This window comes from Panulirus ornatus, chromosome 2 (genome assembly GCF_036320965.1).
Source record: "Panulirus ornatus isolate Po-2019 chromosome 2, ASM3632096v1, whole genome shotgun sequence".
NCBI classification, from domain to species: Eukaryota; Metazoa; Arthropoda; class Malacostraca; order Decapoda; family Palinuridae; genus Panulirus; species Panulirus ornatus.
In genome coordinates this window covers 20,541,792-20,567,821 of record NC_092225.1, presented here as the reverse complement: position 1 = coordinate 20,567,821, position 26,030 = coordinate 20,541,792, and the positions used below count along the sequence as shown (strand labels likewise).

At 44.8% G+C, this 26,030-nt stretch overlaps 1 protein-coding gene across 11 annotated transcripts in view; it reads right to left on the bottom strand.

Moving 5' to 3' along the window:
• The window catches only part of LOC139754027 (discoidin domain-containing receptor tyrosine kinase B-like), a 466,979-nt gene that overhangs the window by 367,443 nt on the left and 73,506 nt on the right, over positions 1-26,030 (bottom strand). For 4 of the 11 annotated variants that reach the window (XM_071671021.1, XM_071671002.1, XM_071671040.1 and 1 more), the window contains one exon: positions 23,651-23,990. The exons of the other annotated variants lie outside the window; for them this stretch is intronic. The gene's annotated coding sequence lies outside the window, so the exon portion shown is untranslated. The remainder of the gene's footprint in view (positions 1-23,650; positions 23,991-26,030) is intronic. 11 annotated transcript variants of the gene reach the window in all.

Sequence of the window (26,030 nt, the reverse complement as noted above, 5' to 3'; positions counted from 1 at the left end):
ACACAAGCAGCCACTTTTCTGGAGCACAAACCAAAGTAACGTCTACAAAAGAAGAGTGAAGAAGAGAACCAACACTGCAGCGTAGGGTCAGGGCGGGGGGTCAAGTTCTGAGGTCACTGTAGGAGAGCTGGCAAGTCGGACTACTTTGGACTCGCTGAAGTAAGTAGCTAAGAGTTGGAACCTCCTTAGATACAACAGTTGTACCCAATACAAAGGTGAATCAACCCTTTGCGTGAACAGAACCAACAACCGTTCAGAAATGTACAAAATTTTCGGTACAATAAAAGGGCCTTCAGTTTCTAAAAGGCAGAACCTGGGTATTTGGGTAATGAGGAGAGATTAGTTGATGCGGCAGTACGTACCCGGAATGTTTACAGAGTTGAGCGGTGGAATCACACAGCCATGAAAGGAGGCACGAAACTTGAGTCTTAGAGAGTCTCAGAGAGGGAAATGGGTGAAAAAAAATATATATATATACTAGGTTTATGGAGGCATTAAACGTAACTAGACTGCAACAGCTTCGCTTCCAACTCCTGTCTAAATCTGAGTTTACAGAGGCAACATGTTAAATGAACGAGCTCTGATTAACACAAGGGTTAAACTTTACTGTTGAACTGTCCAAGTTGGACGAGTAGTAAAGGTTCCCTCCCGTTCGTGCAAGTGGCGTTTCCAGAATAAGGAAATCTGTCATCGAGAAGTTAACAATATATTTTTTTTTCCATTTTTTCTTCACCTCAGAAAAGTTCTAAAGGCTTGAGACTTTGTTAGGTTTTCGGAGGAAAGTGACAGAGCTGGAAGCCAGGCGTGCCATCCCCAGAGGTCCGGAAATGTCTGGTTTTAGGTAATGATTTTTCTTTCTTTTTTTTCGAGTAAAAGTTTGGATGGGTGTAAGCGCGCGCCAGCTACAGTATAAAAACCTCAATAACCTGATCTTCGGCACGAGACTCCTTGCTCTCTGTAGCACAGAGTTCACACTGTTGTGCGTGACCATCCCAGTGTCCGTAAGCTCTCGCACTCAGCTCCCTGGCTCATGGTGGTGTTGTATCACGTGAGTATCAGGGACTTGGGGTGCCCTTGTGAGACTTAGGCCTCAAGTCCAAGTGGACGACACCTTCCGCATCCGTCACCAACAGCAACGCTAACTACTGTAATTCTTTAAGAATCGTATTTCACGACAGATTTCCTTCTTTCGTGTTTCCTACACAGATGATAAGTGTATTTTCCATTTGTTTCTCTTTCCAGCGTCACAGGTTTGCCCTTCTTGTGCGAGCCATATGTTCCTCTCTCTCTCTCTCTCTCTCTCTCTCTCTCTCTCTCTCTCTCTCTCTCTCTCTCTCTCTCTCTCTCTCTCTCACACACAGGGGCCTCTCCCACAGGCATCCGTTGACCACTAACCCACATCACCTTGGGTCCATTTTCATATCTCTTGACCCATACTCTTCCCTCTTAGTCTTACACGGAAATACTATCATCTACTCCATCTTAACTGCCCCATTCACACCTGTCTCTACTTCCCCTTAACTACCACATCTGTCTCGTTACTTCATAAATAAAAAGAAGAGCCATCTTGACATTGACAAATTATAGTACGTTGAGAAACTATCATTACATCAACAAAGTTAAAGTGATTAAACTGGGAGTACCAACAAATTAATAAGCCCCTATTATACTCCTCCTACACACGATGCATTTCATGCCTTAACCAGAGCTCAAACACGACGTTCCGACGCCTGGGCACGACGGTACGACTTTTGACCACGATGGAACAGCCCTTGAGGACAACGGTACGACCCTCGAGCACGACGGTACGACACTTCCCTTAAGGACGACCATGACGACCCTTAAAGACGGCGTTAAGACACTTAAGGGCGACGAGACAAACCCTATCACCCTAATATGACCCCCCTGGGTACCCTGACCTTTGACTTGACCCTTACGGATCAAGCCAAAGGTCAAGTCAACACACCAAAAGGTCGCACGGTGGTACTTGGTAGGGGTTACGAACCCTGATAACCCTATCGTTAGGGAGACTGAACACCTCCCACCCAACTAGCGGTAGAACACGACACACATCAGAGCACCATCTCCTGAGAGCCACTCGCCATGGATGATGTAGAATGAAAAATATGTTTACACGTGATACAGCACGTGGTTAGCGTTGCCAACCACGTGGCATGCACGGGCCAGCATGAATTTGAATCCTTAGCTGGAGCAGTTGGCCTACAGGTCACCCCAGATGTGCATCTTGTCCTCGGGTTTGATGCTTGATTGGGTACCTGGCTTAAGCAAACACACACACACACATATATATATATATATATATATATATATATATATATATATATATATATATATATATATATATATATATATATCATATTAACTATGATATAAAAATGTTCAAGTTTCGTGCCCAGGCTTCCACTCCTACATGCCTCAACCATAAAGCTTTGGTTCACGATCCTCAATACAAGTTACCTGGCAACCTACGTAGTCCACAGGAGAGTACATGGAAAGCGCAGATAACACAGACCTTACCGACTATAAAGAGGTTATCTGCTGGAAAACACGAATATTATCTTTCATATCAGCTGGAAAACATCAACGATATCTTGTTTTCTACTGGAAAACATTAACGTCATCTTGTCTTCTACTGGAAAACATTCACGATTCTTAAAAGAGTCACAGAAAACGTGATGGAAAAGCAGAAGGCATCTCCTCACCCACCACCACTCCTCCTCCCGGCAACAACATCCAGCATTGAAAAGCCACGAAGGAACACCATGTAGTATACAAAGGACATACACTGCCATGGAAAATTTATAGGAAAGTGTGGCATTGAAATGATTCCTCCTGTTGCTGAGGTAAACGCTCGACAGGAGGCGGATATCTGCCACGGTGAGGGGACGAGGAATTAATGTGTAATATTCTGGCTCGACAAAATATCACACAAGTTACACACAGTTCATTGCGACTGTGTCAGTGCTGTGTCGGCTCTTCCTGACTCAATACATTATTCAGCTGGAGTTATCAGCCTGATGACTGCGACAACCCCACCCCCAAGCCCAGGCAGGCTTTGTGATAGTCGCTAGGATATCAAAACATATTTAGCGTATCGTGCAAGCAGACACGGTGTCATAACAGGCCTGGCAGGATCCAGCAGCAGTCGCTGCTCTCGCTACCACAATCATAGTAGCTCTAAACACACACACACACACACACACACACACACACACTCACACGTCTCCCATAAAACCTCACTGAAGTTCCTCATGTCTCCATGCCCTGTCTTATCATTCATTACGTCATAAATACGTAAGCATGCTGCACTTCCTGGTGGTGCAGTAATAATACCGAGCTTCGTACCCACAAGAGGCACGGTTAAGGCCACACTGTGGACATTAATGACCAGAGCGGCTGTGTCTCATTGCCTTCAGGGACACCAGGTAAGAGTGTGCAGGAGTGATGTAACATCTTCCCCAGAAACACACAGCGAGGCAACAGTCTACAGAACTAAGGTAACATCTTTCCGAGCACCAGTTAATGACAGTGTAATGATGATAATCAAAGGCTTTTCTCTGTTATTAAGACAATGCCCAACTGTATGTAAATCCTTAATAAAAACAATCTAGGCAACAACTAAATATCGGGTCGACAGGTGGTGGGACACACAGGTTACCTGACTGTAGTGGTGAGTACGACTGCCCTCCCTATACCCCCACAGTCCCTGGCTTTCTCTGGCACCAACATTCCTCCCTCGTCCTCCACCAACTGTCATGACGACCTTCACCCTCCCTCACAACTTGCCACCACTACCATCCTCCCTCACAGTCCTCCAGTACGGCATCATCTGGCCAAGCAGCAGGTGTGGCCAAGCGTGAGTCCCCAGTGGACTGGGGGGCGCCCTCTCTAACGTTAGAAGCCACTTCGATCGAGACACGAGAAAAACGATGATAATGACGTGCAAGTAAAAACGTGGGAGGCAGGCAGGGCATCACCTCCCTAATGGGGCCAACAATTTTCTGGCTGAGGCTGCTGCCTGGGACGAGAAGCGACACCCGAGCCGAGCTGGCTGGCCGGCCACCGCCGCCGCCGTGCCCTCCCTACTCTGTCATTAACTAAAGAGCTTCTGTAGATGGTGGTGGGGATAACCTCCATACCCGACCCACCCACAACCAGCACTCCTCACCTTCTTGTCCTCACACACTCCCAGCCACACCTCACCTCCTCCTCCCACAGCAGCAGCAGTATTGTTCCTCTGACAGTCCCACGTCCAGTGTTCATTTGGTTCATGCTATATTAACCCTGTTCAGAAATTCCGAGGCAACAGATGCAAAGGTCAGCATGCAGGCCATGAATGCCCTCACCCACTGTCTGTTCTTTTTGTTCATGAGGCTTTCAGGAATTAATATTTTTGAGTTGGGTTGTAACGAGTTCTACACTAACAGGACATGAATACATAAACCGACGTTGACGGTGAACATGTCCGGACGAAGAAAAATGAAACATTAACGTTTGCAGCTTCGGAAGAGTATGAAGTATTTAGAAAAACTATGGTGAAATATCTAGTGTTAGAAATAGCTGGTCGTACTCAACATTCAGTGGTACTGAGGCACTAAAACTTATTGGCTTTCACAAGTGAATTCATAGTTTCGAATTTCCCCTTCTATACAACTTAATACATACATATATACATATGGGTGTTACCGGACTCTGCCTGTATGAGGCTACACCGCATGTGAAAACATCTTTAGCGAGGCTGCATCACTGGAAGTCCTGATCCGTTAGGAAACTTCTCACTCCAGAGAGAAGTATATCATTTCCCTGCAGCTGAAAGTAGCGCTGCCATGGAGCTGCAGAAGCTCTTGGATAAAGAGGTCCTGGGACAACCTTCAAGAAAGGCGTCCTGGGGCAATAAATAAACATAACGAATAAACAAAATAATGAATGGTTAATGATCGTCCCAACACAGAGTCATAAAATGCCAGGTTTTTCACTGGGAATGCTTTTGTATAATCCCCTGAAGGGACATGATCCAGGCCGCTTTAGTCAAGTCCGCGTTAAGGACGGATGAACTAACGACAGGAAATAAGTACGTGACACATGATACGGATGGAATTCATGCAGCAGTTTGTACTCCGGGGGAGGGATCGAGTGTAGTACTAGGTCTTGTCTGCAATTTCCTTCCCATTAATCTCCTACTTAGAAAAGGGGGGTGTGGGGTTGTTACAGCATGAGAACTATCAACAAGGACAAAAAAAATATAAGGAATTTCAAGAGTGACGAGAGGCAGGAAAACTAGAAACTGAGGAACAACGTAATAAGAAAAAAGATGGAAGACGAGGAGGAACATGTATAGGAGAAGCGAAGCTACGATACACAGAGGAGTGACACGAAGATAACCAACATGGAAACGTCAAGACGACCAAGACACAAGAACAAGAAGACACTAACAAGAAACACCTGAAACACAAGCTCATCTACAAGGCAACATGTAGACAAACAAGACACATCTACACCATATAACCAAAGGAGACAACTAGGACGCAGCAGTAATGTGCCAATAAGAGGCCAACAACAACAAACAACAACAACAAACAAGTATCGGACAACAAAAAGGCATCAAAATGACAGCTGGAGACATCTGGAGGAAGCTGGGGACAGAGGGAGACCAGCACGGGGCAGCAGCAACACCAGTGGCAGGCAACCGTCCATCTGTCTCTTAAATCATCGACTCCCTGGCATACCAGATGTTGTCTTCATCCCATCCCTGAACCTGACACCATCCCGTCCTACACCTGCCCCGCCACACCACCCACCACCGCACGCCACACACCTGCTCACTCAGATCCTATCCCCTCCCTCTACACCTGACCCGAAAACCTATTTCACCTCAGCCTTCTCCCAGACCTTACTCCTCTCTCAGTTATGCATCAGACTCCTATTCCTACACAACCGACCTCCATAACATCTGGCCTCTGGCCCCCACAGTTACCTAACTATAGCCTCAGCACCACATCAACACTTGAGACCTCTTCCTTCCTAACATATATTCCTACCTTCCTGCCTCACACCTGCAGCCTTCCTCCTCTCACATCACACCTGAGCCTCTTTTCCCATCGAGGGCCTCCGGCCGCTAAAATTAGATCAGAATGTTTTACGTTCATCCTTTCCTATAAAATTCCCATGCCAGTATCTTCTCTCCATACGACATGGTGCTTCTTAATAGCAATTTTCCTGCTGGCTGATATACCTGATAGAGTGATGCTTATGGAGGAACCTTCTACTTTACTGCCCCCGTCTCCATCTACAGTAGTGTATAAGAAGAAAGGAACCTTCTACTTTACTGTCCTGTCTCCATCGACAGTGGTGGGAGGAGACACGCCTACTTTCCTATCCTGTCTCGATCTATAGTGGTGGGTGGGGAGGAGCCATCTGGCTCACTATCCTACCTTTCATCTACAGTGGTGGGTGGGAAGGAGCCTCCAGTCTTCATCCATAGCTATTGGGTACACGTGTAGGATACTGTTACTATCTTCCAGCAGACCATCTTGTCATACACCATCGGGTCTACCGTTAGCTGGCTTCCCCAGGAGCATCTTACACCTGTCTGTCTCCTCCCGTCCTCACACTAACACCCTTCCTCTCGAGCCCGCTATACACCTACAACCTTCACTACCAGCTCTCCACAGGTGAGCTCCTCCTAACCGTCCCCACACTACACGTGCACCCGTTCCCTCCCTCCCTATGTACCCAGCAACCCCTCCTCCTCTGCAGCATTGCAAACTTCCTCTTCCAGTCTTAGACGCATTCACTGACACCCGCTCTCTTACCTCAACACGTGCACCTCCTAATACTCAGAGAGAGAGAGAGAGAGAGAGAGAGAGAGAGAGAGAGAGAGAGAGAGAGAGAGAGAGAGAGAGAGAGAGAGAGAGAGAGAGAGAACGTAGTTACAACCTGTCATAAAGCAGGGACAGGGCAAGTGCGTAGCGCTCACCGAATGTCTTTTGCTTGCTGAACTAAATCCTTTCCCTCAACAGCCATTCCTTTATCGTAGTTGTCGATTCAAAGTTCATCATTTTAACGAATTCAGCCACGAGTCTAATCTTCTGAATGCTTCAGTAGTCAGCATGTTTCATAGTTCCCCAGGTAGTGCGTTGAATGATCGCTCAAGTTTTCTTGCCAAAACATTCATGCGTCTTCGTCTGGTACCTTGCTCACGTGACATGCTTTCATGTTTAAAGCCTTGTTCTTTATCAGTTCAATTTACCGCTATGCAAATATCATCATGTATTTCTCCCTTCGTTTTAAACTTCAGACTTCAAAAAAGATTCAAAGACTCAGCCATGTGTGAACTAGGTGTTATTTTCCCCCACCCTGAACTCGCTGGGAGTAGCAAAGACTGTATTCAAACGCGACGCCGATATTGTGACAAATATATGTATAGAAAGACAAATATGTATGCTGCTCGTGGTGAGGTCATATCCTCCACACCAAAAATGTTGTTCGTCAAGTGTTAGTCTCTCTCTCTCTCTCTCTCTCGTTTGGTTTTCTCTATCTACTGGCCTGGAGCCCAGACAACACGGAAGTATTCAATTCTACTTCTGATATATCTTCATTATTACCTGTATGTCACTTTCTGTGAAAGTTGTGAAAGTTTTCAATATCATACCACTCATTATTTGGCTTGTAAACACTCGCTATTTTATCTTATCCTTGAATCCAACCTCTTCAATCGTCTTTGACTTTAACATCACACCGATATGATGTTCATTGTTCTATGGTTTATATGCTCAAATGTCTCCTCATTCATTTCCACTTATCTGCATACAGAATCCAAGTCTCTGCTTACTTTTTTTTTTACCTGGTCTTGTTCACCTTCCACACTACTTCCACCCTTGTCCTCCGCAGAGCACCCGGCTATACTCACAGTGTCTGATACCACGGAGACAAGGAACTTGGAGGCTATTATCTAGTTCCTTATGGAACGCCCGAAAGCACATCTTCCATCAGACATTCTTGCGTTCGCGACCACTCTGGATTGCCTGTTTGTTCACAAAATCTTTTATCCACTTCCCTGGTTTTCCTTTAAATGTTTTCTCTCGCCACTTTCTCTAATAACACTCCAGAGTTTACTTTGTCGAACGCTTTTATGAAAATAAAAAAATATCCAGAAGGAAAAAAAAAAGGAAAATGTCTTATGCTCTTTCGCCTGAATTAAAGTACCATGCATGTTATTACTGCGAGCCAGCTGTTCTGTTTGTTTACCTTCACCTCGTATAAATCCGTAACTGGCCTTCATTTGTGAGACTTGCGGTCAAACGTCCCATAATACGTTCCTCTATCACTTCCTGAGAGAGAGAGAGAGAGAGAGAGAGAGAGAGAGAGAGAGAGAGAGAGAGAGAGAGAGAGAGAGAGAGAGAGAGAGAGAATGACAGGTCAGTGGGACATCACCATCGCCCACAAAGACCCCCCCCTTAGGTAATATATGCAGATTGAATTCTCGGTAATCTAATACAGATATTCTCTCGACGGGGTTCCCCCCACCAACCCCACGCTGACATTATGCACTCGGCACCACTCATCCATCATCGGCAAACACTCCACCCCCAACCCACCCTTTACCTGGACATAGGTCATCCACCAACAGTGACCACGCGTTGGTCGCTCGGCCATACACTCATCAGCAAACACGGATGCATCACCCGTGCACAACACGTATATCATCCACCAACAACTAATATGTTACGTCTAAGCACAGGCACGAATCCTGACTTTCCCTCCCACTCAGCAGCCACTCATCATCACCAGTATGTGTGCGTGCGCGACTCAGCGAGGCCAAGTCTCCACCACCCACAGTGACCACCATCAAACTAGCTAACCACAAGCAGACACACGCCATCAGTGTGTGGTAATAACGTACATACGATTCCACTGTGTATGTGAGGTTAGGTACCTGAGCCTCAATTAATCAAGGTTTCCATGATCTTCATATTTTCCCCCATGACCTTCATCTTATATCCTTTCCTCATGCAACATTTTTTTTTTTGGTCTTTTTCGTGACTTTTCAAGATAATATTGACCATTTCCCTGTTCAGCATCACACGTTAGTGTGCTCCGTGATCCCTCATGCACAAAAAAGAAATATAAATATCTGTGCAATACAACATCAATGAGACCATTGAACACTCGGACTTTCTTAAAGCCTTGCAAGTTTTAATTGCCAAAAATTATCACAAATTACAAGATCTTAACAGCACCGCACCCGAAGAGTCGCGATTTTTTTTCAGTTTCTTCCTAATTTTTTCACAGTTTGTTCCTCATTTTTTCCCATTTTCTTCCTATTTTTTCCAAACGATGAAAAACTAAACATGGTAAAATTTACCAGTGGATAATTCCTTTTATAAAACCCCCATTCTACAAGGTCTTATCTTTGTAATGCAAATGACAAATATATAATTTCGAAAAGTCGACTCTTTTATAAGGAAGGTGTAGGAATGAATGACGTCATACCTTCGTACCGTCTCTGTACAAGTGACTCCTCCACATTACGTGTGTCTACAGCCATACACGCCATGCCTCAGACACGACCCTCGCTACACAGGTAGGTCCAGCCACCAACTGGTGTTAACTGCGCCAAGCATGACAAGGTTCTCAGCACCTCCTCCCCCTTTGGTCCTGCTACAAGTGTGAGAGACATGCAGCGAGTACTTCCCCAGTCCTCCACTGCACACACCGCTGGCATGCAGCCGTGACTTCTCTCACCCCATCAAGCAGGTCTTGTGACACTGTCCCTCATCCGTGCACCACTCCTCCGTCTACATCTGTCGCTGAGGGGTATCAACTCTCTCGGATATTCGTGTCTACCAAAATTTATTCTGCAATCCAAATCTGCCTCTGGGGAAGTAAGCCAAGCAACGCAAGTGTTTAGTTTGTCATGTGACAGATCTTTGCACTTCAATAAACTGTCTCCCTCCGACACATCACCCAGAGTCCGTCTCGCCATTTATCCAATACTCTCCTAACCCTAAAATTCCAGTCTTTCTCGTTATATTCCCAAAACATCCTCTCATTTTCTCCCTACGTCACAAGCATAATCTGTCTTACTTCACCTACGTACCTGTCGTGTGTTTCTGATGTATAGACAGACTCATTAAGCGAGTCACTGGGTATGTTTACATATCAAAGGTCCTTCAACTGATCGGAGCAAATGAAAAATTGACTCAAAGTATCGTAACTCAAGCTTCATTCACCAACAGAGAGGCCAAGCGACGTGGGCATGTGATGCCATATCACAAAAATGATATATTCCTGATTTAGTCTAACCATATACAAGGTATGAAAGTTTAAACAGTGATTTGAATCACACTATCACACCACGGAAAGAGTTCAATCAAATCAGAACCGAATCATTTCGATACAGTATTGCATCATTTTGCCTTCTACACCGAGACATATTGGCGGTGAGGCGAGGGACACCCGTCCGAGTTCACGACACTGAAGCGAACCATTACTTCGCGTGTCAAGATCAGATGGTCGGGTTCATAACCACTCCTTTTCAAGACTTAAGGAAACAGAAACTGTCTTGTCCCGCGGTCACTATCGCCGGCACAGCCCACTGAATCAATTAGTTGTTGTGGAACAAGGTAACGGCGCTAATAACGCAGGAAACTAAATTAAAGTCTAACTGGACTCGGTAATACCCACAACGAACAAGTTAGCCCGGACGAACAAAGTTACTGTAGTTAGTAAAGCGAGCAAGGTCGTTCTGTGAACGCCTGGCCTTTGATCCGAATCACAACTTTGACCCATGTATACAACCGCGATGAGGACACGCGCTATGGACCCTCATCATGTAAATGACTAACCTGGATGAATCCAGTAGCGAGTGGCAATGAGCATTATCACGAAACTTAATAAACTATTTCGGTTACGACGCTAACCTCGACTTCGTAAACTGCTTATCTTCATCTACAATTTCGAAGGAATACTCTAACCCTAGACTCAATGCCATGTGGGACACTGGCGTGCACTGATAATGAGTTCAATCAACTCGTTCGGGCGTAAGCCACCTACAGACAGATTCTCTTTTGAGGTTCTTCAAGTGACTAATGATTTTATGACCCATCGCTCCACTCCGGACAACCCTGACTCCCAGCCAAAATCTTCTAGTACCTACTCCACAGCCACTTACAGTTACGAGCCAGCCTCCCATTTCTACCCAACGCATCACATGATCATTCCCTCTCCCACACTTCTTCCTTACAATACCTTCGACGGGAATATAAACGAGGCATTACGCCCGAAGCACTCTCCCCTCTTAAGCTAATTCTAACACATGATCCACGCCTTCAGTCGTTTCAGGCCCTGCCGCCACCTCCCGCTCTAACACAACTTACACTTACGGTGCGCCTCTACCTCAAACTTTAGTTTCACAACTCTCATAAAGGTTCATGAAAAATATAACCCAGCTGACACTTTCAAGTTCTAAATATTACAGTACAAAGCCCCTGATATTCCTTCTATAAAGTTGCTACGTCAAGCAGCAGCTTGTAATGTTTCCTATCATCATATATATATACTCTTTTTGAGATACGATCAAGAGACTACTGTGTAGCAACGCTGAAACTCTTTCCTTTTATATACCAGTCCATCCAGTGCACCTGCTCAAACCCCCTAATCTTTCTAGGAGCGGGAGCGTCATCATATCCCAGCAAATCAAGAGAAAGTATTTCCAACTCTGGGTCACAACTTCACTTTCTGCCTCCTCAGCAGGCGTATTATTTTCCACCACCCTTTGATTCATTCCATGTCTCACTTCGTTCCTCACACCTTCCTTCACTCCGTTCCTCACACCTACCCTCACCTCAGTCCTGCCTGACTCCTTTGCCTCAACTCATAGTCCTACATGTCACAAGCTCACTATAAGAGCAACTACTTCACTTCTCTACATACAACATCTTAACTACAACTCGTCACTTTCCTGTTATCTATACCGATACTGCAGCTGTTAGCATGACACCAGTAGCTATACGTGACTAGCTCTAACACAGGTAAAACAGGAAGAGAAGACCTCATGTTTTAGATGCAATACAGAACCTTGGAGAAATTGGACGGAGTCTGCCGACTGGCTGGTACAGATGACTAGGCCGCCATACCCGAGTGGGACATGCAATGGAGGACACACAGCAACAGTAACCTCCTTTATATTGCCACCAACCAATACAGTATCATATGGTCAATCCCTTAGGTTCCTCCATGTTCTATCCACTACAAAATAATACTCTCTTCAGGGAAACATCTGTGATCCTTTCCTGATAACTTTATCTACGTCACTTAATGTTCTGGCTGCTCAGCAAGTCCAGGTTGTGAACACTTTGATGCAGCCTCCACTACACACACATTCCTCCTCCATCTCTCCTGCCTTCGTCCATCGTCCCAAGTGATGGTTTCCCACTGTCTGCCCCAGCAATCTTCCCTGGCGTATCCACACAAACACACCTTGACTTGTAAACACTGACATTAACCCGGCTTCGAACTATACACCCCCATCACTGACGCTGATCCAGCGTCGAACTCTACGTACAGTCATCAAAATGATCCAGCTTAGAACTTTACATTCCATCACCAAGAGTAAGTCGGCCTCGAACTCTACACTCTGACACTATGAATAACCCAGCTTCAGACTCTACACACCTTACCTGAAGTGATGCAGCTTCGAATTCTAAATTTCATCACCGAAACTGATCCAGCTTCGAACTCTACACCCGATCACTGGACTAACCCAGCTTCGAACTCTACAGAACTTACCAAAAACCGATTTAACTGTCGGCAACAGAAACCTCCCTCGACTCTCATATTCTCAGTCCTTACCCACCTACTTATCCCTCTATTGTCTTTGCAGAATTCAGTCGAGTCTTGGTGGCCATCGTCATTAGGCGTGTAACACAGCAAGGCTGTGGCAACATTTATATACTCTCTCTTGTCCGCCAGACAAAGAAGCAAGACATGCTGCTTATATTAAGAAAGTCTTTCGTTCGGGTTCTAATGTGTGTTCCTGTTTGACAACTGCTTGTGATGAAGGGCTGAACATAGCCTGTGATAGTCTGTCTTAACAATCGTACCACTTGGCACTTCTAACTTGAAGCAAAGAAAATAACAATTATGTTTGTAGCTTAATCAAGTGACACTTGATACCGAGAGGGACCTCCCGCCGCCAGTCTACTGCCATAACACAAATTCCAACATGCACTCACTGGTATGTCAATAATATTTTAATAATGTTTTAACGACTTACTCAAGAGCAAATTCTTCTTTTTTACCACATGCTGATTCACAGCTTATAAAACCGTGGAGGGGGAAAAAAAGAGAGGAAGAGAGACTCGGGTTACGCAATAATACGACTCTTAGTATTGATGTCACTTCTGCCTCACCCCTCGACTCTCGCTGGTCAGCCAACAATATACATAGATCCCGTCCACTGATGAGTTCACACTTCTCTTAACAGGTAACAACACACGTAAACCGGACTTTGGAGTAATGGTCGGTGCACGTGATTGTATTATCCTCCTAGATACGTCTGTAAGAAGCCCCAGTAAATGAAATAAAAGACTCGTGGAACTTATGATTCCCCTTTCCTCACGACGTAGTCTCTTTCCTCTGTGTGCTTCACCTTTGTGGTGGTCTTGCCATATGACTCTGCTGACGGTTCCCCTCCGAGATGATGCTACTGTTCGTGGCTCACATCTGGCAGTTATTCACTCAAAGATGGAGCGAACAAACGCGAAGTCCCATGCTACAGTATCTACGGCCGGACATTCTTGCTAATCAACCAAAAGGAAATACATTTCATGCTAAACTACAACTAGAATGCTTCTTCATAGGTTTGAGGAATATATATATATATATATATATATATATATATATATATATATATATATATATATATATATATGATGGCTTGTGATCGCCCCAGTCTGGGGTATGATGAAGGCTCTCAGACACCTCACTTGTCAACGCTCAAGGAAACAGAAAATGCCTCTCGCCCGATAGCTGCAGACGGCGAGGCAGGCCAGTCTGGCTCCGGGTTCCTACACCATGGCAGGCTGATCACACACCACTCCAGTAACGTTATTTCTTATCGTCACACCATTGAAAAAATGTACAAATGAGATGTTAGTGTGTGTACACTGCTCTGCAGACGAATAGTACATCCACTCCACATGTGGAGCTCGCTATGGACGGCAACACTCCCACCTCCCTCCACCTCAGCCATTCACTGCACATGTTGCCGTCACTGTGGGCAGGCACACACACCCCCAGCTCCCTCGCGAGGCACTTCCCTAAGCAGTGAGCCTCTCTGTACCTACCCCAACCCGTCCACATGTCTACTTTAATCCACTCCAGAAGTCCTTTTCATCTCCTTTGTGCCATCTGCTAGACTAAAAAAAAACTTTCACAAACAGTATTTCACTCCCAAACACACACACACACACACTTTTCTTTTTATTTTCACCTAGTGAGAAAGGGGCAACGTAGGTGTCACTACGTGACTCAACCCCCAAGATTACTGTCGCAAAGGCTACGTCTTCCCTCTCTAAACTACGCTCTTTATATCGTCCATTTCCTGGCACATCTTGCTGGCAATACCATCATTTTTTTTTCTGCTAGTACACATCTGACGGGGATGGTGGGGTGAGTCTGGTGACGCGCAGCCCATGTATAACTTCTTGTGGCTTGGATTTATGGGGTGATCGGGGAATATGCGCGTCCAGTTGAAGACAGGACGCAGGACCTATGTGAACTGTCTGGTCGAGACGACGACGCTTCCCACGGCGACCCCCTGCCCCTGGTATCAACAAACACATTGTCACTTGCACGTCCTGACTACCGGTATATGAAGGTCCAGAGTGTTACTCTATGTAACACAAGGGCCTGGCTATAGCTCAGGGATTGATGAAGCCACCGCGTTCCTACTTGTTACACATGACACCTAGCAGTATGACACACTGTCGATGGTGGTATGACACCTAAGTATGATATTGCTAACGGTGGAATGACGTCTAGGTGTGTAAGCACGGGTGAGGAAACATAAACGAACGAGACATCTGTGAACAGCACGATATTAGCCACATTACACAGTTAGTGGCAGCATGACACTGCTACCAGCATGACACTGCTCGTGGTAACATGGCAGGGAGCATACGACGCGGCTGGTGGTAACATGACAGGTAGTCACACGACACTGCTGGTGGAAGCACGACCCTGCTGATGGTAACATGAAAGGTGGTCACACAACACTGCTGGTGGAAGCACGACCCTGCTGGTGGTATGACAAACAAGTCCCTCCAATTCTCGGGTCGTATCGTTGCCCAGGTTAGAGAACATCAACATTAAGCTGGTGTGAGCAGATCATGCCGGCGTACCACACTCTCCCCGGCAAACCAATACCCACAACTGTCATTTATTCCGCCGTTATTTATTGGGAAAAGGATTATATTGTGTGGAAACTGTTCATCATATAAAGTTACAGGGTCAAAAGTTACAAAAATTTAACATATTTTAATTGCTATATGTACCTGTAGGTCGATCAGGTTTCATGGTTAAAATGCTATAGGATGAAAGATGAAATATATATATATATATATATATATATATATATATATATATATATATATATATATATATATCATTGAAATTCTTCCTCTTATTTGTGGTCTCCCTAAATTTTCTTGCTTTCAAAAGGTGTAAAATATCTATACTGGAGCCTGGCAGAGCTGGACACCGGCTTCACGAAAGGCAAAGAATCAATGGACTCAAAAATGAACTTACCTCTATGTTGTAGCGGCCGAAATCGGTGAAATGTAAAGTTTTATCACTAAATATGAGGAAGTTCTGAGTATATATATATATATATATATATATATATATTACGAAACTGTCCGATATGAACGTAAATATTTCTCCCTGTAAAACACACACAACTAAATAACTTACATATGAAATAAATATCCAAATATCTATGAAAAATGTAATAATAATTCGTCTTACTGAAGACTAGCCTGCAAGCAAGGAAGGATTCGTTCTCATTCAAACATAATCGAATCCAGGTTGCCTTGGGAATGCATTCTAATTCCTAACATCCTCACAGGACTACAACTGATCCATGTTGACGTCACGAGAGACACCACCACCACGAGAGGTGGTTCTAGTCAAAAAAAAAAAGAGCCGGCCCTCAGAGGGGAGCACACCTCTTGCATTCCGAGTGGTGTTAGAGGCTGACACTACTCCTGTATATAAAGGACAGTGTGATGCAGGTCCTCGGACCCCTGAGTAAAACTCCTGGCTACGATGGTGGACAAGACCGAAGAAGATCAAAGGTTCTCTCCAACTGGACCAGACCGGATCGCCCACTTTGTGGCGCCATGCTCTGTTCTGGGCAGCCTCCTAGCCTGACCACTATATTGGAGCCTTGTACTCCACACTGTGGTGTATGGAGCCTCCTGGCCTGACCACTATACTGAAGCCTGGTACTGCAACACTGTGTTGCACGGAGCCCCCTGGCCTGACCACTATACTGGAGCCTGGTACTACAACACTGTGTTGCACGGAGCCCCCTGGCCTGACCACTATACTGGAGCCTGGTACTGCAACACTGTGTTGCACGGAGCCCCCTGGCCTGGCGGTGATATCAACATATCCCACACATCAGGCATGTTGGCGATGCAGTCGTCAACAATTCTGCTCTCTCGTAATCAGACGTCATTACCAAAGATTATCTACCTCACCTCAGCTTAATTAAGCTTACGTATCTCCAGTTAAGCAACTGAAATGCGGTTGTCTTATATGAAAAGGTTTATATCTACATTCCCATATACTGGGATGGTCGACCTAATAGAAATTCCTCATATCTGTTGGTAAAATTCTTCCCTCATTTATTTCACCCACCACAACATACAGGTAAGTTTATTTTTGAGTCCATCTTTTTCCGCCTCTTCGTGAGCCAACGTCTAACTCGGCCAGGCTTCAGTACATATCTTCTTACACCTTTTGAAAATGAAAAGACTTTAAGAAGACAATAAATATGAGGCAGGGATATAAAAGCTATCCTACAACTTTCATTACAACTTCCTTACCTATTTTTCACTCTACGTCTTTTTTTTATTTCATCCCATCACATTTCAACTACGAAACCTGATCGACCTACTGATACATATTCTATAGATAAAATTCATATGTTGAAATTCTGCGACTTTCGACACTGCAACTTTACATGATGAGCAGTTTCCACACAGCATAATCCTTTTCCCATAAATAAGCGTTGGAATATATGACAGTTGTGCGTATTGGTTTGCTGAAGACAATATGGTACAACAGCATGACCTGCTCACATCTCTCCTCTGGCTAGAGAGGGAATTTGTTGAGCACAACGGTACGACCTTGAGTTGCACGGTATAATCCCTAAGCACAGAGGTTTGATCCTTAAGCAGGAAGGTGCGAGCCTGGAGTAGGACGGCGCAAGCCTTGAGCAGGACGGTACAATACCTGAGTACAAAAGTTCCAACCCATGAGAACGACAGTACAACCCTTGAGCACGACAATACGATCCTTAAAGTACGACAGTACGACCCTTGAGCACGACAATACGATCCTTAAAGTACGACAGTACGACCCTTGAGTACGACAATACGATCCTTAAAGCCCGACAGTACGACCCTTTACCACGACAATACGATCCTTAAAGTACGACAGTACGACTCTTGAGCACGACAATACGATCCTTAAAGTACGACAGTACGACCCTTGAGCACGACAATACGATCCTTAAAGCACGACAGTACGACCCTTGAGTACGAAGGCCAGATCTTGGATAAATCCCTTACGGGTCTGGTCAAAGGTCAGGGTATCATGCGTGTCATACATTCCTTCGACCCCACGTCCCCCCTAACCATAGTGCTCAACTGAGGGCAGCACCGTCGACATTCTCCGCGGGTGGAGGTGTGGCCGCCATACCCAGCATCCACTGGTTCTGTTGATCAACGGGAACTACAAAGCCATTTTGATCAACAGCTCGACAGTGGTCAGACAAACAACATTGAATAGCACCTCCAATGAGGAATGCGGGTCACACAATGTTACTTGTACTGTTATTTGTTCTTATCAAGAACAAAACTGAGAACCAGAACAATTAATTGACGGATAAAAAGATGTATTGACATATCTTCGTGTCTCTCCTGTTAGTGGCCACAGATGACGGAGTGTGTGGCTTGTGGCCACTGCTGGCTGGCTGACTGACTGTTCCCCCAGTCAGCACCACCTTCTCCGTGATCCAATGTTGACGGCCGGACGACTGTTGACTCGGGCACAGCAAACACCACGATAAGGGCAAGTTATCAGGACCTGGTAAATGGCCGCTCACAGTCCCACCCGACGCAGACTCACTCATGCATTACACACGTACACACAGACCGGTTGTTTACACACACACACACACACACACACACACACACTTTGGGTATTGTGGTTCGTGGTACTGACCATGAATCAGTGCGGGACTGCTCAGGTTCAGGGCCCCGTGTGTCCGAATCGTGGGTGCGTCATGTAGCCCATACTCACCCTAAGTGTTCATCATCCCATCGTAGCTGGTCGATAATAGGGTAACTGGCTTAGGGTGGTGTGTGTGTGTGTGTGTGTGTGTGTGTGTGTGTGTGTGTGTGTGTGTGTAGAGAGTATAGACATGCAATTTATATATAAAGTTTAAGAGACGAGGCAGACCGAGTGTAAAACTCTCTTTCACGTAACACACAAACAGTAATTAGAGTTAGAGAGAGAGAGAGAGAGAGAGAGAGAGAGAGAGAGAGAGAGAGAGAGAGAGAGAGAGAGAGAGAGAGAGAGAGAGAAGACTCTTCGACCGTTAGTCAAATCAAATTAAAACACTCGCCCCGAGTACACAGTTTTGATCACAGTTTAAAAGAAAATATTTTTGAAAATTACGAAAGGGCAGACGAAAACACATGAACAGAAAGACAATACAGAGAAGATGTTACCTAAATGCTCTTAGTCTCTAAGGTGTGAAGATTGTTACGTCTGAAGGCGTAGTAGTCCCGAAGGTGTTGTATGGACTGCGAGTCTTGGGCCCCTGAATGCAAATGAACGGAAGAAGGCGATTGTGCTCGAAATGAGATGCCTGAGGACAATATTTGGTGTGAGGAGGGTTGAGCGTGTACAGAATGACTATAAGGCCTGACGGTTTGGTAGCAGAGGTCTGTAGGGGATGAGAGGACCTGGAGAGCGAGGCGGTTGTTATCTGCTGATTATACCGCACTGGTAGTAGATTCGAGTGAGAACCTGCAGAAGTTGGTGACTGACTTTGGAAGAGTGTGTGAAATGAGGAAGCCGAGAGTAAGTGTGAATAAAAGCAAGGTAGTTATAGGTTTAGCAGATTTGAGGGAAAGATCAGTTGGATTTTTTTGGAGTCTGAATGGAGAAAAATTGGAAGTGAAGTGTTTTAGATACCTGGGAGTGAACATGGCAGCAAATGGAACCATGGAAGCGGGAGCAAGTCATAGGGTGGGGAAGGGGACAAAGGTTCTTGGAGCGCATGCGAAGAGAGGACAAAAATGGGTATGTTTGAGGGTTTAGAAGTCCCAACAATATCATATGGATGGGAGGCTTAGACTATAGATAGGGCTGTGCGGAGGAGGGTGGATGCGTTAAAAATGAAATGTTTGGGGACAGTATGTAGTGTGATGTGGTTTGACTGAGTAAGTATTATAAGGGTAAGAGAGATGTGTGGTAATAAAAAGAATGTGGTTAAGAGTACTGAAGATGTGCCAAAATGGTTTCGACATATGGGGAGAAAGATAGGAAAAGTTGGCAAAGGATGTGTGTGTTAAATGTGGAGGGAACAGAACTGTGAGACATTTTTGTAATGGACAGATGAAGTGAAAAGGAATTTGAGCGATCAGGGTCTGAACAAGCAGGAGGGTGAACGGCGTGCAAGGGATAGTGAACTGGAGCAATGTGGTATCCAGTGGACTTAGCTCTCAGCACCTGCATGCTACCACAGCCACGGGGTACCACCACAGTGCCACAAACTCAGCCCAGGGGATATCACAAGTGAAATACCACGAGCCTCTCTCTCTCAAGGCCTCGTCATCTGAACTTTACAATGGCTTCTCAGATGACACTGAAGTTGTCCTCAAGTAATATCACCAGAGTGAAAGGAATCTGGAGAACTTGGCGGGAAAAAAACATAGGAGGAGGAAGATGAAGAGGAGGAGGAGGAGGAGCAGTGCTGAGGATGAAGCAGTATGTAAGCATAACTAAAGGACGCAATCCTCACCTCTCACAAAACCCAAAACTTTCCCAGTCATTCAACTTTGAATCACACGATTTACTAGACAGTGTTCGGTAAACTTTGGGGGGTGCTGGCTGAACCGGCCTTAAACTCATCCATGAACATATTTCTTACGACAAACATACTTCATGTTACATCACTTAGTTCTACATCGATTTATACAAATTCGTGGACTCTAGATAGCACACCTAACCAAATATCTACACCGAGGTACATAAATGACGTAAGTTCCTCTAACAGTCTTTAACGAAGTCTTCTCCATCACGGTCAAATCACTTATCGAGACGCTGAAAACACAGCTTGCAAACATGGCGTGGAGCATGGAGGTAGGTAGGGAAGCCCCGGGAACAGTGTGCGTGCCGGACTGGTGGCGCGAAAATATTTTTCTAGGGAGATGAGAAGACACCAAATGACAACAGGATGGCTTGAGCAGGAGGAGGAGGAGGAGAGACGAGAGCAAACATGTGGGAGAAGGAGAACGAAGGACAACAGATACATACATCAAGTCTTCCCCTCCAGTCTCCGAACAGAGAGGGGAATCTGTCTAACAAGGCCACCTGACGGAGGAACCCTGCGTGAAACAGACGGCACATCTACACGGTGCCACCTGTGTCATGCGGGACGATGCGTCAGTTACCGGTACCACCCGTGTCATACGTGGTCACGTATGTCATCTGTATCACACGGGATCACAGTGTAGGTCAAGTGCCCCCCACATGTCACACGGTGTCACTGCGTGTGTAGGGTGTCACCTGTGTCATGCGGGACCATAAGTGGTGCCACCTGCGTCACACGAGATCACAATGAGTGGTGCTGCTTGTGCCACAGAGGGGGTCAGCGTGAGTCAGGTGGCACCACTCCCACGGTGGGAGCGGCTGGAGCGTGAAGTCAGCGGCACAAACTTCTATAGTGTAAACTCTTCCATGTTTCACCTGACAAATACTGTTATTCGCGATTCTTTTTTTTTCTTTTTTTTATCTGGCAGTGAAACAGGTCGTTTTCACTGGGAACAAACCTCTTTGTCCGTGACGCTGGTCATCATTCTCTCTCTCTATAGTTTTTTGTTTTAACTAAATAGAATTTGCCACACAAACGTATTCAGTCCGTACAGATAATACAATATGCAACCATTTCATAACGCACATGTACAATATCTTTAATGTGACCATTTCATTATACATGAGTACATTATGTAGGGCTAAGTATGAATAACTCGTGATCTAACGAAGATCGACCTAATCCACTTAAGCAATATGGCTTGACCCTTGAGTATAATGGCGTGACCTTTAACCCGATCCTTAACCTAAGGTCAGATCAAAGGGTATATCTTGATATCTCTTATCTAGGTTATCCTGGTAAGTTAAATTTTGGTCAGACATATTACCCTAAGTGAGCGGAGGTTAGTTACGTATGGTCTGGTTCGGTGGAGGCAATGTAAGGTTAGGTCAGGTTACATTCTCTACTGGTCAGTTTCCGTGTACTAGTGACTTAGGTCACCACAGAATTAAAAAAAAAAAAGAATGGCAATACATTATATAAACAAACTGTTAATGTGATGACTGGTTGTTTAGGCTTTTGACCTATCAACTGCCAGGGTCATCAAGACCGTCAACATCAAGCCTACATTCACCAACCAGAAAATTTACAACTAACACCACCTATACGCTCTACGCAAGTGGCATTTGTCCTGTATATTGAAAAATCGTTTCGCAATAACGAGGCAAGCACGACTAAAAACTATATAGTTAAGAATTTAATGCTCTGCAAACAGACCAAATGCCTTGTTAAGAAGCTGAAATGTACGCTCTGGTAAAAAAAAAAAAAAAATACAGACCCAAAGTATTAAGTTTTATTATACATACATTAAAATTAAGCTTCAGCTATATTCCGCGGTATGATGCACTCTAATGCCCTAGATACGAGTACAATTCACCCCGTATAGAGAGGGAGACTGAAACGCATGTACGCACAAACACAAAGCCGTAAACAAAACAAAGCAACACAGGCTCGTCCAGGCTGGGGAAGAGGATGAGGCTGACTAACCTTACGCGGCTGACTAACCTAATGAGGCAGACTAACCTAATGAGGCTGACTAACCTAATAAGGATGACTAATCTTGCAGTTCCTCGGTGAACCTGATGTCAACATGGAACTCTTACTTAACGACGGGGAAGCAGTGGTCAACTACAGGGAACAACGGGACACCAATGAACGTAAGTTAGATACGGTATGAGGACATGACATTTACAGTAAAGTAGTAGATAACTGGGATAAGCGGAACAATATACGCCAGAGGAGTGGACGAGTGGGAGAAGCTATCGTAATACAAAAGTGAACATGTAGAAAAAGGTTTGGGAGTGTAATGGTAGGGAACCTTAATATATTTCAGGTCTCCCCGTATACATGCACAGGTAATCACGCACACACAGTCGCGTTGGCTCAGTCAAACAGAAACACACACGAACGAACGCTACCACAAATTCACCACGCACACATTGCTCATTCCAAAGAACACACACACACACACATACACACACACACACACGCATTTACTTAAGCACGAACACAATAATTTTCATACAAACAGACCGACACATATATACATATACACACAAACACATACAGTGCATTTACCCTGACACATATTTACATGTACAAATACACGATTGCTAAAGATCAAAGCACGAGTAACAAAAAAGTTACAACCCGTGTACCAAGAACAGTACAAAAAGCACGTTGGGTCTGACCAACCAACCCTATAACCACACGTGTAGCAAGTGACGCATTTTTAGACATTAACAATAAAACTACAATGAGGAATAACATCAATGAATACAGGGTATTAACGCACAAGTCATGAGAATAACATAACGCTTACGGTACAGCACGACTTAGCAGAAGCAACGATGTATTTACACTAAAATCCCGCTTCATAATCCTGATCCTCCCTTCTGCGGAGTTTTATGAAATGTTTGCCTGGAAAATGTAACTAACAATAATCTATCATATATCTGCGTTTTACTCTCTCTTATCCACCTAATTCCAACCATCACGACATTGGAAATTTATACATAAATTCACCGAATCAAGAATATAATTTCGTCCCACCGTTGCACTATATCTTACTATCAAACACTGCAAAAATACTAACATCACACCTCTAACTGTACGTTGGCTTCTGAAATACGTGGAATTATTATTTAATCTTGTCCAGAAACTCATAATACCGGAGGCAAGTTCCGGGTAAAACATCTTAAAACATAATACTGTCGAAAAGACAGTGACACTCACCACGGTAGGAGGAAGCAGACGAGGTATTTAACAAGCGTTGAAAACCCACAGGCACACAAGTCTCTCTCTATATAATGATGTTTGCTAATGGGGCGTCTGTAGCCCCGAGTCACGGAGGTCTGAGAGGAGCACAGGCACACCTCCACACTCGGCAACGGTCGCTGTCACACTGAACTTAGGATTTTCTCGGGGGCGAGCCTCACCCTCGCCAGCCTTCCAGCCGACACGCGCCTCACCTACCAGATGCCAGCTACCAATTTCTCTGTGTCTCCAGCTTGTAATCAAGTTATTGCTGGCTCATGCAGCTCATGGCGAGGGATCCATCGATATTCCAAGTGCACTTCAATAAATGAAAAAATGGTACATGTGTTAAAACAAATGATGGAGAAATCGGGGAAGGGGTAAACAGAGATTAAACCGGAGGAAATCTAATCACATTGATAATTACCGCGTAATATATCCCAGCTACCGATAACTAAGGTATTTACCCAGGAATGTTCGTCCTCCGTGCTGAAATGCTGACAGTCTTCGTTTCTTACCACAGACGATCAGTGAATGATCTGTGTGTCTGTCTGTCTGTGTGATAAAGGATCTCACGTGTACTGTGCGTGAGAGAGAGAGAGAGAGAGAGAGAGAGAGAGAGAGAGAGAGAGAGAGAGAGAGAGAGAGAGAGAGAGAGAGAGAGAGAGAGAGGAATTCATGCGCACTGTGCATGTGTGGGGATGATGTGTGCGTGTCTGCACGTATATATGGTACTATAAATACGTTGATGACAGTGAATTATATATTCTCAATGAACGTGTGGCGAGACCTGTAGAATAATAGCCTGGGTTTTGGTATATTGTTGCTGCAGCTCTTGGAGAGTATGTTCACATATGCGAGTTACTGTAAGTGAATTTTATGGCTTAGCTACGAAATTAATGTGACATGAGGGGTATAAGCGTACGGTAAAAGAAGACGAAGTGATGCTCCTATTGGACATTACCGCAGTAATGGCAATATATGGTATACAGACGACAATATATGGTACAGTTCCCTTGATCTGTCATAAGGGTATCAATACAATAATGTATCGATCACGTTTTCGCCCATTTTCTGCAGAACATCCCAGGAATGTGATATTGTGACGAGTTAACGCATAAGCGACTAATCTGATGTCAACAACGCGTTCTAGTGTGTGTCCAGCGCGTCAGTTTAGTAAAAAGGACTTGACGTCCTGCTGTGTTTAATATATGGGGTCTGTGGAAAATTCAAGGCAGCTTTTTTTCGTGACTAAGATATGAAGCATGTTTATCATTATTCTGATATGATTCATGAGGAAGTGAACCTTCATGAACACGACAGTGAGATTCCAAAAGACGACCGTTGTTACAAACTTGGGCATAACGTTACGACTCCTTAAACATGACAGTTCGTCACATGGAAGTAATGGCCTCAGAGTCCAAGCCTCATCACATGAGGTCGTACCGTCATGCTCAAAGGGATTGAGACTAGAGATGGAATCATAAGTAGCAGTGTCGTCAGCAGAGGTAATAAGCCTTTACAAAACTAATCCCGTGGATACAAAATAAGGATGCTTTGGTTCAACGTAGCAGCGAACGATACATTTTCAATCGACAGATCTAAAATTACACATAAACATGGCATCCTTAAGTTAGATTGTTTACAGAGCAGGAGGCATGATGTACGATAGATACTCAGTGACAGAGATTTTTTCAAGCGGACCACTTGCAGTGATCCTGCATTCCTCTAGCATTATTATCGTGTTTCAACCGTTGAGACACGGTATCACGAAAGGCTAATCCACGTCCAGGAAATACCATCAATTATGGGATGAGTGTGAGCCAGAAAATGGACAACCTGCGATTAGCGTACATACCTGCTTGTGGGGCAAAACAAGAGGATATTGTGGGTGCTCGTGGGTATTATAGCCAGACGCTACTGCAGTGAACTTGGTGTAGTTAAACCAGCGAGCAATATATAGGGCCATGCCCTACGGGGTCTTACAGTATTCGACGGTATTCCACAGGTCTTCCCTATTTTCTGTTGAATATTCAATGGAATGGATTTCCACTTCAAAACTTCGTCGATTTCAGTTAATGCACCGTAGTCTGCGTCTCGCAAAGGAAACTTACGAGGCAAATAAGAGTATCTTGCATTCTACTGAACATCACTGATGCTGGCTGTATGAAATATTAAGAAAGCCGCTTTTTGATCAATCAAGGAAAGAAATCTGTCCGTCAACGTCGACATGAAGTGTTTCTGACAAGCTAAATCGCAGACATTCGCATCATCATCAACAGAAAGAAATATTCAGCTCCATTTTTATGGCGAGACCGGCCAAGTCCTTCGAGATAATGGCCCGAACGTAATGTATGAG